Source organism: Antedon bifida, chromosome 11, assembly GCF_963402885.1.
Source record: "Antedon bifida chromosome 11, ecAntBifi1.1, whole genome shotgun sequence".
NCBI classification, from domain to species: domain Eukaryota; kingdom Metazoa; phylum Echinodermata; class Crinoidea; order Comatulida; family Antedonidae; genus Antedon; species Antedon bifida.
In genome coordinates, this window is record NC_136236.1 from 17,195,040 (window position 1) to 17,207,926 (window position 12,887).

A 12,887-nucleotide genomic window follows, 5' to 3' on the forward strand; every position below is an offset into this window, starting at 1 on the left:
GTTATCTCGGCAAAGATTTTCCAACAGTGATACAAACGGAAACTACGATTTCTGTGCATCGTACATTAACGCAACAAGGTATAAAAATTAGAGTAAAAAGTCAATAGCACTTTTACGAGGAACAATATATTTAATTTACGGTGAAAAAGCTTTCATTCGGATTAGTGAAGGGCAATGAAAGATGGTTTGTTTAAATACAAATTAATTAAACTAATGGGCCTAGCATGAATTACTAATCATTGTATCATATCTTTATTTTATAGTATCTCTGTACAATTAGTTTTGGTCGATTACCCTCCAAATCCTTGTCGCCTTTTTCCTGTTGTTTTCCTGTTGTTTCGAGTCAAGTAACATATTCCCTCCATTAAATTGAAATTCATGACAGTCACGATATTATCTTATTTTAGAAAGCTTAAAAAATATTATAGCTTTCTGTATTTCTTATGGTTTGATAATAAAAACCATTTTATGAGTGCTTTGCAGTACTAATGATGGGTACTATACCCCCTAGTGATAGCGTTACTCCCAAACACAGTTCATCTTCAAGTAATATCAGTACAGTATCAGTATTGTATGTCCAATAGATTCCCTCTTTTGACAATCCCTTTCTCAGGATATGTATGAGGGGCAATATACTTTACCTGTATGGCCAACTTCTATTCAAGGACACTCCTATTAAGAAAACAATTGCTTGTGAAATGGATGGAAATAAACGAGGGAGGAAATGGGGACAGATTCCCATGAAACAAAAAAATAGTTATTTACCACTCTTAATAGGGTTCTACTCTACACCAATTTAAAGCTTGGTTCCCACTAGGATATACTGTAGCACGAGTTATTTGGTCAATCACATGGAAATGGTCACTCCTATATCAAATTACTTGCCAAGATTGCATTGTAGTGTGAACCTAGCTTTAGCGAGTGAATTCATTAAAGCATCAAAGTATATTAGTATAAAAGTATATTAACCTTTTAAAATTAAGATTTCCGGGTTCAACATTATGACAAGGTGATAACAGTTATATCCAGTTCTTTTTAATACGGTAATCAACAATTATTATTATCTGTCTTTTGAGTCTTAATTAAAAACTCATAATTTTAAATTGAAGGGATAATTTAAATGGCAAACAGTTTAATTAAAGCTACTGTACTTAACTTTCCAACGATAATTAAAGCTACTTAACTTCCTAATAATAATTAGTAATCATGACAACTCTATCCATTAGTATACAATATTGAATATTGATGAGACATTAGGAAAATGAGAGTTACATCAATTATTAATATAGGAACACATCAAATAAACATTACCACAAGATTGAACTAACAGACAATTGAAAAGACAATTATATCACAGAAAACATTACCAACTGGCTCTTTCCATACTACTGTAATGTTAAACCTCAACTGCTGAGTAATATATACTATAAATAAATCTCACCTACAATTTAACACATAACATGACTCAACTAATACTTTATTAGAATAATCGCTTCAATGAGTAGCCTGGAAAATTCAATTCCTAATTTAAACATGCGTCATACTGTATAAAAAGAAGTTATATCTATTTCGGGAATTATATCCATTATGACCATCCTTATCAGGACAAACCATAATCTATGTCACAAAATGATAACCAATGCTGTTGTTCCTCATTATACAATGAGTCTTCCAATCCTAGACACACTTGGACTTCTGGTTTTCCAAACAGTCTGATATTCCAAATTGGGTAAAGGGTAAAAAACATTTTTTACCACAAAAAAAATCTTCTTTTGGGGTATTCCAAAAGTTGACTAATAATAATTCATCAATTTTGATTCATTGCTAAACAGCCTTACAATACTGTACCCATGAATTGTGGCACTAAACCCCACCCTAATGTGGGAAGTCTTATTCAACCACACCTTTTCTTATTGAGACAAGCATGTACAGTAGCTAAAGAATATATTATGCGTCAAACATAGATACGGAAAGCTAGGAAGATAAGAAATGAAATAAATAACATTCCATCTTCAATACATTTTGAATGTCCTTTTTTACTACTGGACTGTAACATTGAAATAAATAATTCTTCTCCCGAGAATATAATTTCATTTCTATTATATTATCGCACCAACAGACAAACTGACCAACCTACTTCATCAGATCCCTTTTTCGAAATCTGACACAGTTTCGTATCGAGAAAACAATACAATAAATCAGCTACATAAATTTGGTTCATTGAAAGTACTATATACTGATTATTTGTTTTTGTTAAATTGATACAAACATTTCTCCCAAGAATTTTTAAAATATTATTTATCATAAGAGTGTTTATATAGGCCTATGTTATATTTATGGCACCATCAAAACAAATCATTCTTTTTTCTAACTCATAAATAATTTTTCTAGACAAGTTCTATAGTGATGTCTGTACAATTTTGTAATAATAAATCTTATTTTTTTATATACCAACATTTAAATTGTTAATGTTTCACATCTTTTAATTTTGAAAGTTCCACAACACACCAAAAGTGTACTGTATGTCGTATTTGCATACTAAAATTCTCAAGGTTAATTGGCCGCCGTTTTCGCGTCGGTAAATACACTGACAATTAAGCATATCATTATGTATCTGATAAGTTGCGATTTTCGTCACTGTGTGCTCGTTCACGTGTGAAGCTTAATGTTGCTTCGTCCACATGTGACTTGAATGTAAGACTTGCGTATGACCGTGACATTATGGCATCCTTCGTAACGTGCATTAAAATATATATTGCCATTCTTATTATGTTTACAGAATATACTATTAAAATTGTCTGTGCATATTTTATATCATTTTTATGACAGGTTTAGTATAATTCAAATAATGATTACTTGCTGTAATTCACGCTGAATTTTCAATATATTTTCTGTGTCTATTCGAAAGTTAACTTGATTTTTTTTAAATCTTAAATTTAAACTATTTCTCTACATACAGTATTATGTTATTGCCACTAAGCGGTCAGATCTTGACCAATGAGATTGAACAAATCATTCATTAATTCTTAGTAACTGTATCTAGATTTATCAAAAGAAAATACTGTAATACAGCATCACATGTGTTTCACATCGTCTAGTATCCTAAACCTTATCCTTAACCTACAGTAAGAATACAAGATACAGGCACCATGTGATACACACGAGAAACTGTATCATGGAATTTTCCTATGATACCGAGGGAAATATTGTCATATGTGGGAATACACTGAGAATCAGTCATCTTCAAATTTGAACAAGAACTATTTTTATCAATCTTAATTATGTCTTTATAAACATACACAAAACTTATTACTGTAATCTTTTATGTTTCAATGTTTCAACCTATTAAATCAATCAATTTATTACAAAGAAAATGTGTCCAAATAAGGAAATAAACATACAATGATTCATGGACTATAAAACTAACTCATGAACCTATAAAATCAATAAAATTGAGTTTGGTGTTTTTACTACAAAATACTCGCAATAAATGTCAATAAATTGCTAATAAACTTCACAGAATTCATCATTTAATGTTCATCAATATTCTTACATTGACTCATAGGTTCCTTTTTTGGTGTACACACATTGGACAATTGATTAAAATCATGTTTACATTATAATATCTAACCTCTATTAATGGGACAATCTAGGGACAAAACAAAGTGTCCCCTTAATAGGGGTTAGCGTGTGTCCCGTGAATATGGGTGTTCTCTGCATAGGAGTATTCCTTGAGTAGGGGTGTTCCTTGAGTAGGGGTGTTCCCTGAATAGGGGTGTTCTGTAACAGGTGGTTTCCAATAATCTTAATTCAGACCTATGGATTTGGAACCAGGAGGTGTACGATAAAAAATCATAACTTGTTAAGTCTGAACAGACTCTCAGTAGAGTTAAAAATAGAAATTTTCAATGGCTAATTAGTTTTCAATAACAAATTAAATTGTTTATATTTTACACTTCTGTAGGTGATACTAACCAAACAAGTTGAGTAAACAATATTGATACAATCAACTCTCGAAAACCAAACGACAAGTAACAAACTAAAATGATCGTACAGTACAGAAAGAAAGTACTGCAACTTTACCTACGAAGTAGCTTCGTAGATAGAACGTAGGCTACGTTGTTGGCTTCGTAGGTTCCATTGTTTGGCTTCGTAACCTCAATAAACAACTTTCAATGAGCTACGTTCTGAACTTCGTAGGGAGTTCGTAACCTATATAAACAACCCTGCGATGTTCTTAGTGAAGTAAGAAGGTGTGAAATTAATGTGTTAAATTTAACTGGTGGAGGACCAAGTTGTAAATTACTAAAAAATAAATAATATTTTTTAATCGTAATCTTTTCCTTCGTGCGTGTTTACCTACTCAACGGCGAATATAAATTTCCCACGATGTAAACGTAGAGACACGATCCAACACAGGTGAACCGCAACGAACAGGCCAACTAATATAACGAACAGGCCAACTAATGTAGCGAACGTCCAGTCCATCCAGAAACGATGCCGAGAAAAAAAAGATCGTAAACAATTCATTCTAAATATAGTATCAGAACGTTCAATCGGTCGCTCAAAAAGACTGCCGACAGAAGACCGTAATTAATACAGACCTAGTTTTTTTGGTCACATGGCATGAAACGCGATACTCTCTGCTTTACCGCAATCTTTCACGTGTTTTTTTTTAACTTAGTACAAGAGGGTGGCTGCCGGTCTGACGATCGTGTACCTGGATTTTGTGTCACATGACATGAAACATAATACTCTCTCTCTGAAACTGCTCACATGTTTTTTCCACTCCAAATTCTGTTCGGGCTTTTTTCTTTACACATGTCGTAATCATTTTAAAAGGCCTAAGCCAGGCCTATGTTAAATCTTAATATGGAATATATATTTATTTTGCATATATTTTGTTGGGTTAGGTGTCGTTGTTTTTATAATTCGTAGGTATTCCAAGGTAGGATTAAATAATTTTTAGTGTAGGCCGCCGAAACAGGCTAGCCTCGACTCTCTCTACGTGAGCTGAGGTCCACCGGCCCGATGTCGTTTCGTCGGCGGATTTCCGTTCAAATTAGGATAACCGATACGTAGGGCGGCTACAAAAATTGACGTCTACTATCTTTAGATAGGATTTTAATTAGCAAACAATACATTGTTTGTTTGCATTGTCAATGCTTCTAAAGGCGATAACAATGGTGTTTACCAACCCTACGAACCACCCTACGTAGGCGCGCCTAGATAATTATCATAACAATACATCGTAGGCTACGAACAATACATCGTAGGAGAGAACAATACATCGTAGGAGAGAACAATACATCGTAGGCTACGAACAATACATCGTAGGCTACAAACAATACATCGTAGGTTACAAACAATACATCGTAGGCTACGAACAATACATCGTAGGAGAGAACAATGACCTACGATCTACCTACGCGTAGGCTACGAAAGGCTACGCGTAGATACGAAGCAGTAATTTCTTTCTGTACTGTAGCTAAAGTAAACGAACATTCACTCTCTCAATACTTTGTGTTTAAAAATTGAATTAATGTCAAAAAATGATAATGCCTGATAAATTTTAACAGGTTCAAATTATAGACAAAAGGCTAAACTTTAGTCACGAAGCAGATAAAGCCAGCTGTGCATTACCCATAAAAAAATTGCTCACATCATATTTCACTAGAAGAGTACAAAGAGATAGCATAATGGGTGGGTAATGAAGCGCTAATTGAGATAATAAATTAACATTGTTTTATAAACAATTGTATCCACTTCAGGAATTTTAGTTTGAAATAAAAAATGGAATGAAAAATAGACAAATATTACCAGAAGTAATTTTGGTATTCTGTGAGTATCACCTACCTGGATAATTCGACATACCTGTACTGTAAAGTAGAGGTAAAGTTTTCATCTACTGTACAAGTGGAGAACATAACTCAAAAAGTATTAGTGGATAAAGTAATTACAGACAATACCACTATCTTAGAGGAGTTTTTAGCACATTTCGAATTATGTTCTTTAAAGAAAAGGTCTACAGTATGTCGGTTTATCCAGGTAAGTTAGGCACAAACAGAACCAATATATAACTCTTTCAAAAAGAAAAAAATCATCTTTTATAGAACCAATATATATTTTTATAGTATCTGGTATAATAACCTAATGTATTCCAGCATCAGTACAGTACCAAAGGATATGCGCTTCTATCCTAGCCTAAGATTGGGAATTATAAATAGAGCGTATACTGACCCCAAATAATACTGCCGGTTCTAATAGTATGCCTTTTTCCGTTCCTGCGTTAATCCTATACAAAGTTAGCGGGATTTATTTTATAATAATCCAGCCTTGGAAGGAAGTGAAGCATGAATTAAAAGGAAGGAATTTTTTTTTTTATAAACTTGGTTTTTTTAAACTTGATCAATAGATACAGTATAAACTAACTATTCATTTCTAACAGCATGTTCGGTGGCAGATTCAGAATTTTTAAATAAGGGAAGTGGGCAAGGTCTAAAAATTGTAAAATGAAGTAATTCTTAAGCCCTGTCTACACTATGAAACTAGTTTGATGTGCATAAATATTGGTATGCATTGATATCCTTAAATATGGTAGTAATATGAAATCATGTCCATATATGGGCACAACACGTTTTTTGTCACATAAAGTTTGATAGTGTAGACAGAGCTTTAACCATTTCCTATCTTTTGCTGCCTATGATGTTATTTTTCTGTCTCCCTGCACTGGGGATTTATTAATAATAAGCCAACATTTTAAACTGTACAACCCCTTGCATTTGTAGGATAAGCTAACTTGCCATGGTGACTAAATGCTTAGTTAGAAATGTGATTTACTTTTAAAAAGAAAAAGAATTTAAGATATTTATCTGTGAAAAGAACCAGCAAGCAATTGAAATGAGAGACAGACACTGGAATCTCCTACATCACAATCCCATATCATAATTATTCTACTCAATGATAAACTAAGGAAATAATACAGATTTTAAGAGTATAAACGTTATTTTAAAGTAAACATTATAATATACATATATATTATACAGGAAACATTCCACTATCATAAATTGCTAATCTTCTATATTTATATGGGTATAAATTACTAATGTTACAGGTTATACACACTCCATAAAAACAAAACTAGGTCACTTTGTGAAACAACCAATAACATGACTTCACATTGTATTCAGAAGCCAACTTTGACTAACAGTTACTGACTAACAGTTACTAACTAACCCAGTTACTAAGATTAACTAACAGTTACTAACTAACCCAGTTACTAAGATTAACTAACAGTTACTGACTAACAGTTACTAACTAACCCAGTTACTAAGATTAACTAACAGTTACTAAAGACTGTAAATTTGGTTAAATTATTGCAGTTATATCAATCAATACTGTACATACAATATTTGTGGGAACAATAAATTAATAGAGAGAGAAATATTCCAATATAAATATAAACTCTGAAAAACTGCTGTGGAATATTGGTTGAATTCGGCTGTCAAACAATCAGTCTTACTTAGTCATGACACGTCCGCTTCACGCTGGAATTCCGCACACCTACAAAACTAGCCTATCTCTTCCTACTGTACACAAACTAGCATTGTACTTACAGAATAAGCAAACAACAACCATAATAACAATTAATAAAAGTCTGTCTGTCTGTTGTTGTTGTTTCCGTTTTAAATCTATCCGGGTTTCCGTAATAACGGTAGAGGAAAAATTCTATGAAATAATGCCAAATTATTTAGGCCACTCACTGTGTGTGATGATATGCGGCCAGTTACCCTTTTGAGCGACAGTGAGTGGGCCGAAGACATACCAATGATTTCACTTCGGCGTAAGACATTTGGTCTCCAAACAAGTTTTTAAAAGTAAAACTTAATACTACTTACCTTCTATCAAATAAATCCTATTTTAGTAAATCATAGGCCTAATCATGATATTCCAAGCAAAATATACCATTCCACGCGTGTTTACGTCTTCTCAAAGTAGACTTTCAATAACAAATGCAACAGAAATATACCGTGATAACTTTCATACGACGTGCTTAGAAACTTAAGTACGCCTGCGCACACCGGAAATCACTTCATGAGATATACGGCCGTTAGAGGGCTCCCGACTAAGGTAAAAAAAAAATTCAAAAAACAAAGAAACACAATTTCTATAAACAATTACGGTAAACATAATGTTTTCACATTTGCGCGCAGCGGGTACTATGCGCTCTGTTAGTAAAAAACAGGGTAAGTTATTTAGTTTTGCTTATTCAATTAAAGTCAGTAGATGTCTTCAAAATTAAAAAGGAGAAAGATTTTAAATATTTAGGCTAATTTAACACAAAAGTAGGCCTACAAACAAACGTAATTGTTTGTTAAGCAAGCAAGCCTTTGGCCATATACCCATCAAAATGGTCAGTTTTTGTCTTCTTATTCCTAAAGTAGCCTAATCCTCCTATTTTTCCTATCTTTAGCAGGCTTATTTTTTATTCGTTTCCAGGTTGAATGAATAATTTGCCCTCCATGCATTCATATTCTTCTTTTATAAGAAAATGTGCATAAGAAATTATAAATATGTTCAACACAGGCAGCCGGTAATGATATTGGTGACAATATTCCTCCAAGCGGACATCTAGTGCAAGTGGGTCAAACGGGGACAAGGGACCTTGATCTTAAATAAGAAAAGAAGACTATCTCATTCAACTACTATTCCTAGCAATATTATTCTTGATTATACTGGTTTAAAAAAAACTCTCATTAGAACGTTCCCAAATGGCTTCAAGGTATTCAGTCTCATTGTAAATATTAATATCCATCCATTGATTATTATGATTATAAATTTCATTACGTATAGCTCTGAGTTAGAGCAAAATAATGAATAATAATGAGTCAATTTAATAAATCTGTAAATACATCGGTTGTGTGGACACACGTTACCTTAACAAGCGTTCGTTTAATTGTTCAATGTTTACTCATAATTTTAATTATGAAGACGTGAACATTATTAAACAGAAAAACTTACAAGAATTTACCTAAACATTTTATCCTATTTATTTAGTAAATTTTAAAGAAAAAAGTATATCTGTGATGGCGCTAGTTACAATCCGTTACGCTTGATTGATATTAGCAACGCGGAAGTAGTACACGCAATGTAATCCGAACGGTAGATTGTGATAGGTCAAATTACTTGTTTCGCGTGCGTCATTGCAATAGTGCGTCGTACTTTGATTTACATAAACTTAAATTGCGAACAAATTAACTATACGTTTATATTCCTTTAATTCTACCTGTATTCGTTAAGTCCCAATTGACATCTTTAATTAATTTTTATTACGTATTATATAATTTTCATTGATCTAATATGAAGCTATGTCAAAAGCTCCGAATTAACGAAATCAGATTAATGGGAAACAAATTCATAGCTTATTATAAAATGCAGATAAACCGTGCAGGTTATGCGTGTCTTGCTGTCAGTGCTCAACATACAAATTACACCTATACGCCATGTTCCTAAATGTACAAATCTAGAGTAAAGCGTCCACAGGGAAAGATTGCATAAGAAATGGTGCATGGCAACGTTGACGTTTACCATTGGTTGATATGTACGGGCCTAGAAAGACTATTGGCTAAAATGTTGGTGGTTAAAATGTTGGTGGTTAGGGCAGAGCTGGTGCACCTTAGATTCAGAAATGTCATGCAAGCAATTATAGAGTTTAGCTTAGATTCCAATTGCATTTTGTCAGTGTTGTAGTGCGATTATGACTGGTTGTAATTCATCAGAAACATACAAAAATATATCAAGTTGACGCATGCAAACGCATCATCCGTTTCTCAGTCACCAATAAATACGAAGACGAAGATATCGAAGTGGACACAGAATAAACCCTACACCATATGCCTAATTTTTTATCTAATAAAGGACTACATTTCATTCTTTTAGGAAAGACTAATTTCAATCTAATTGAGTCAGTCAATGTTCTACTTCAATCTGAATCCGAATTGTTAATCTAACAATGGACTAATATCCTAGTTCATTCGTTTAGTAAAGACTATATTTCAATCTAATTGTGTCAGTCTGTCAATGTTCTACTTCAATCTGAATCCGAGTAGTTAATCTAACAAAGGAATATAGTTTTTTATTCTAAGAAAAACTATATTTCAATCTCATTGAGTCAATCAATGTTCTACTTCAATCTGAATCCTATAGTTGTTAATCTAACAAAGGACTACATTACACTCTTTTAGTGCAATATGAACTTGTTTTTATTCCAAATTTGTCTTGCATGCAATATCTATAAAATTGAAATGCTTAGGGATAAATCAAACAGACATAGCCTTAAAGCAATGGTACTTACTACAATGTTGATGGGTTAAAATACGTAACAATCTACGCAATTTATGCATTGAACTAATATTCTTGTCACATCTAATTCAATTAAACTATTGTTCTAGATTCATAAAAATTCAAAGACAACGGTTTTAAAACATTCCGAAAGATCATAAAAATGCATTGGCATCTAGCATTCTCGTTTGAGTTTGCAACGATTTAAAAATAACGTTCACAAAGATGCCGATATTACTGATCTCAAAGATTCATTTTGATAAAAATGCATACAAATTATTTCGATCAAGTGGGCCTAAATACCATTTGGAATATTGTAAACTGTCCTAAATGTACTGAAAATACAGTAGGCCTATGATCATCAACTTCTTCCTGACGCAAGCTACTTCGCGGTACTGTGGTTAAACAATAATCACACTGATGTACCAAATATTCAGGGAAAACAGGTCAACCGACAGATTTAAACCCAGTTTACTTCATAAAACTTCAGCAAATAGGTTTGTAGAAGTATACAAAACTTCAGTTTGTAAACTCTGAGTTTGCAAAAAATGCGCGTAGACTACATTAGCAAAACCAAGTTTTGGAAGAACGTTTGTCGGTGTAGACAGTTAAGCAACTTTGGTAAACTGCAGAAATCTAGTTTGTCAGATGTGTGAATCCTTGACTGTCTTTGTAGTCATGCGATCTTCCAGAAGGACAGAATCTAGAAGCACACTGTAGAAAATTTAATTTCCAAACTTCAAGTTTGCAAACAAACCTTTGGTACAGTTTGTTAGTGTATTCTCCAAACTGTGGCAAACGAGTTCAGCAAGAAACGTTATCCAAAGTTTACTAATTTTAGACCAGTTAACAAACTTTGGCAAACAGAAAAAACAAAAGTTTACACTAGTAAACTTTAGTTTCCAATCTTGAACAAACTGTGTAGACCAGGTAACCAACTGTGGTAAACTGCAGAAATCTAGTTTGCAGAAGTTTAGGCCATGCTTATTCTGAACAAATTAGTTTGTGAATCAAATGATAGTCTTTGTAGAGATTGCAGTTTTAGTCTAAACTGAGATTTTGTTTGCAATCTCAGAGTTTTCTTTGACAAACTTCGGCAAACTGCAGACAAAAGCTTACAGTCTAGGGGCCTACACACTTTAGTTTCCAAACTAGAGAAAACTCCGATTTTGCAAACAAAAATTTGGCAAAGTTTGCTGGTGTTCTCCAAACAGTGACAGTCTTTGCAAACTTTGTGAGGAAAAGATTTCCAAAGGTTTACTAGTGTAGGTCTAGAGAGCAGTTAACAAACTGAAGGTAACAAGTTTTCAGAGGTCTACACAAACAACAGTGACGATACACCCACTAACATGCATTTTAATTTCGTTTGTTTCAATATCAAAGTTAAAGCAATACAGGTCGATTTGTTGATTGAAGCTGTTGCCAGGATATATCACGTATTCTCTGAGGATTCAGCCCATTCACGAGTGTTCTAATATTCTAAATGTATCACATTTCTGGCAAACAATACTGTATACAGTTACAGTTATGTACATTACATCAATATTGTTCTTATCGATGTTTTCTTATTTGAATTACTTGAACATTTCAATAGTAGTAATTTGCCAATTATAAAATGGTGTTCGTTTAATTATGAACTGGTAGTTTAATTTCAATAGACCCCGAAGCCAAGCGAGTTTAATGACATAGATGATATTGTTTTGTATAATATTTATAGTCAAATCAACACCTAAGAATGACATCTGGATTTTATATTTTAGCCGATTCTCACACTGTATGTTTAATCTATTCCTCTAATGTTAAATGGTGTTCTTACTATTTTGTCGATAGTACATTCAATTGTACATTTGTATTTTTCAACTTAACCTAAACAACGAAACTGTTCTGCAAAAGCAAAACTAACACCACAAAGTGAAAGTCATGAGCTACACAGACTAAAGACGTTGACACAAGTTAAGTTCGTTGACTCTTTCATATACTCTCGGATAGGCCCATAACTGGATGATCCGCGCAAACGCAACGTAACGAGCACACGTTAAAGATTGTTCCCCATGAGCAACAAATAAAGGTTGATTTAAATTGAATATATTGTTTAGTAGGCCTGAATATAAAACAAACAGAAAAATACGCAAAATGAAACTCCTGAATCTATCTGTACGGTACTGTATCTCTGTTTACCTGTCCTGTACCGTATCACAGGCGAATTTTCAGTACGTAGCGTGTACGTACGTGCTGCCAGTACGATGGCCTATCATTGGACAACAAAAATAACCTTAACAAATACAGTTGGCAACGAAAAGCAAAAGTAAAACTAACATCACAAGGTGAGACTGATGAGCAAAACGAAATAATTTACACAAGGACAACAAAATATAAGCACGTACGTGCAACGTGCAAGAAAAACAATAGTTAATATTTTTTTTTTAAATCTAAATTGGCACATAACTAGATTTGAACTCACCACCAAGACAAGTTTGATGATCGGCGAAGACGCAGAATTACGCACACGTTAAACAAGCGTAGACAAAATACATCTTGTTTGCCGT

The 12,887-nt window shown here is 33.3% G+C and overlaps 1 protein-coding gene across 3 annotated transcripts in view; it reads right to left on the minus strand.

Annotated features, from left to right (window-relative positions):
- Positions 1 to 8,029, minus strand: part of LOC144855278 (plexin-A4-like) — a 103,704-nt gene extending 95,675 nt beyond the window's left edge. Inside the window, exon 1 of one of the 3 annotated variants that reach the window (XM_078713087.1) lies at positions 7,899 to 8,026. The gene's annotated coding sequence lies outside the window, so the exon portion shown is untranslated. Of the gene's footprint in view, positions 1 to 7,898 lie in introns of all 3 variants that reach the window. The other 2 variants (XM_078713086.1, XM_078713088.1) reach the window with 2 other exon arrangements.
- Positions 8,030 to 12,887: the final 4,858 nt, after the last annotated feature.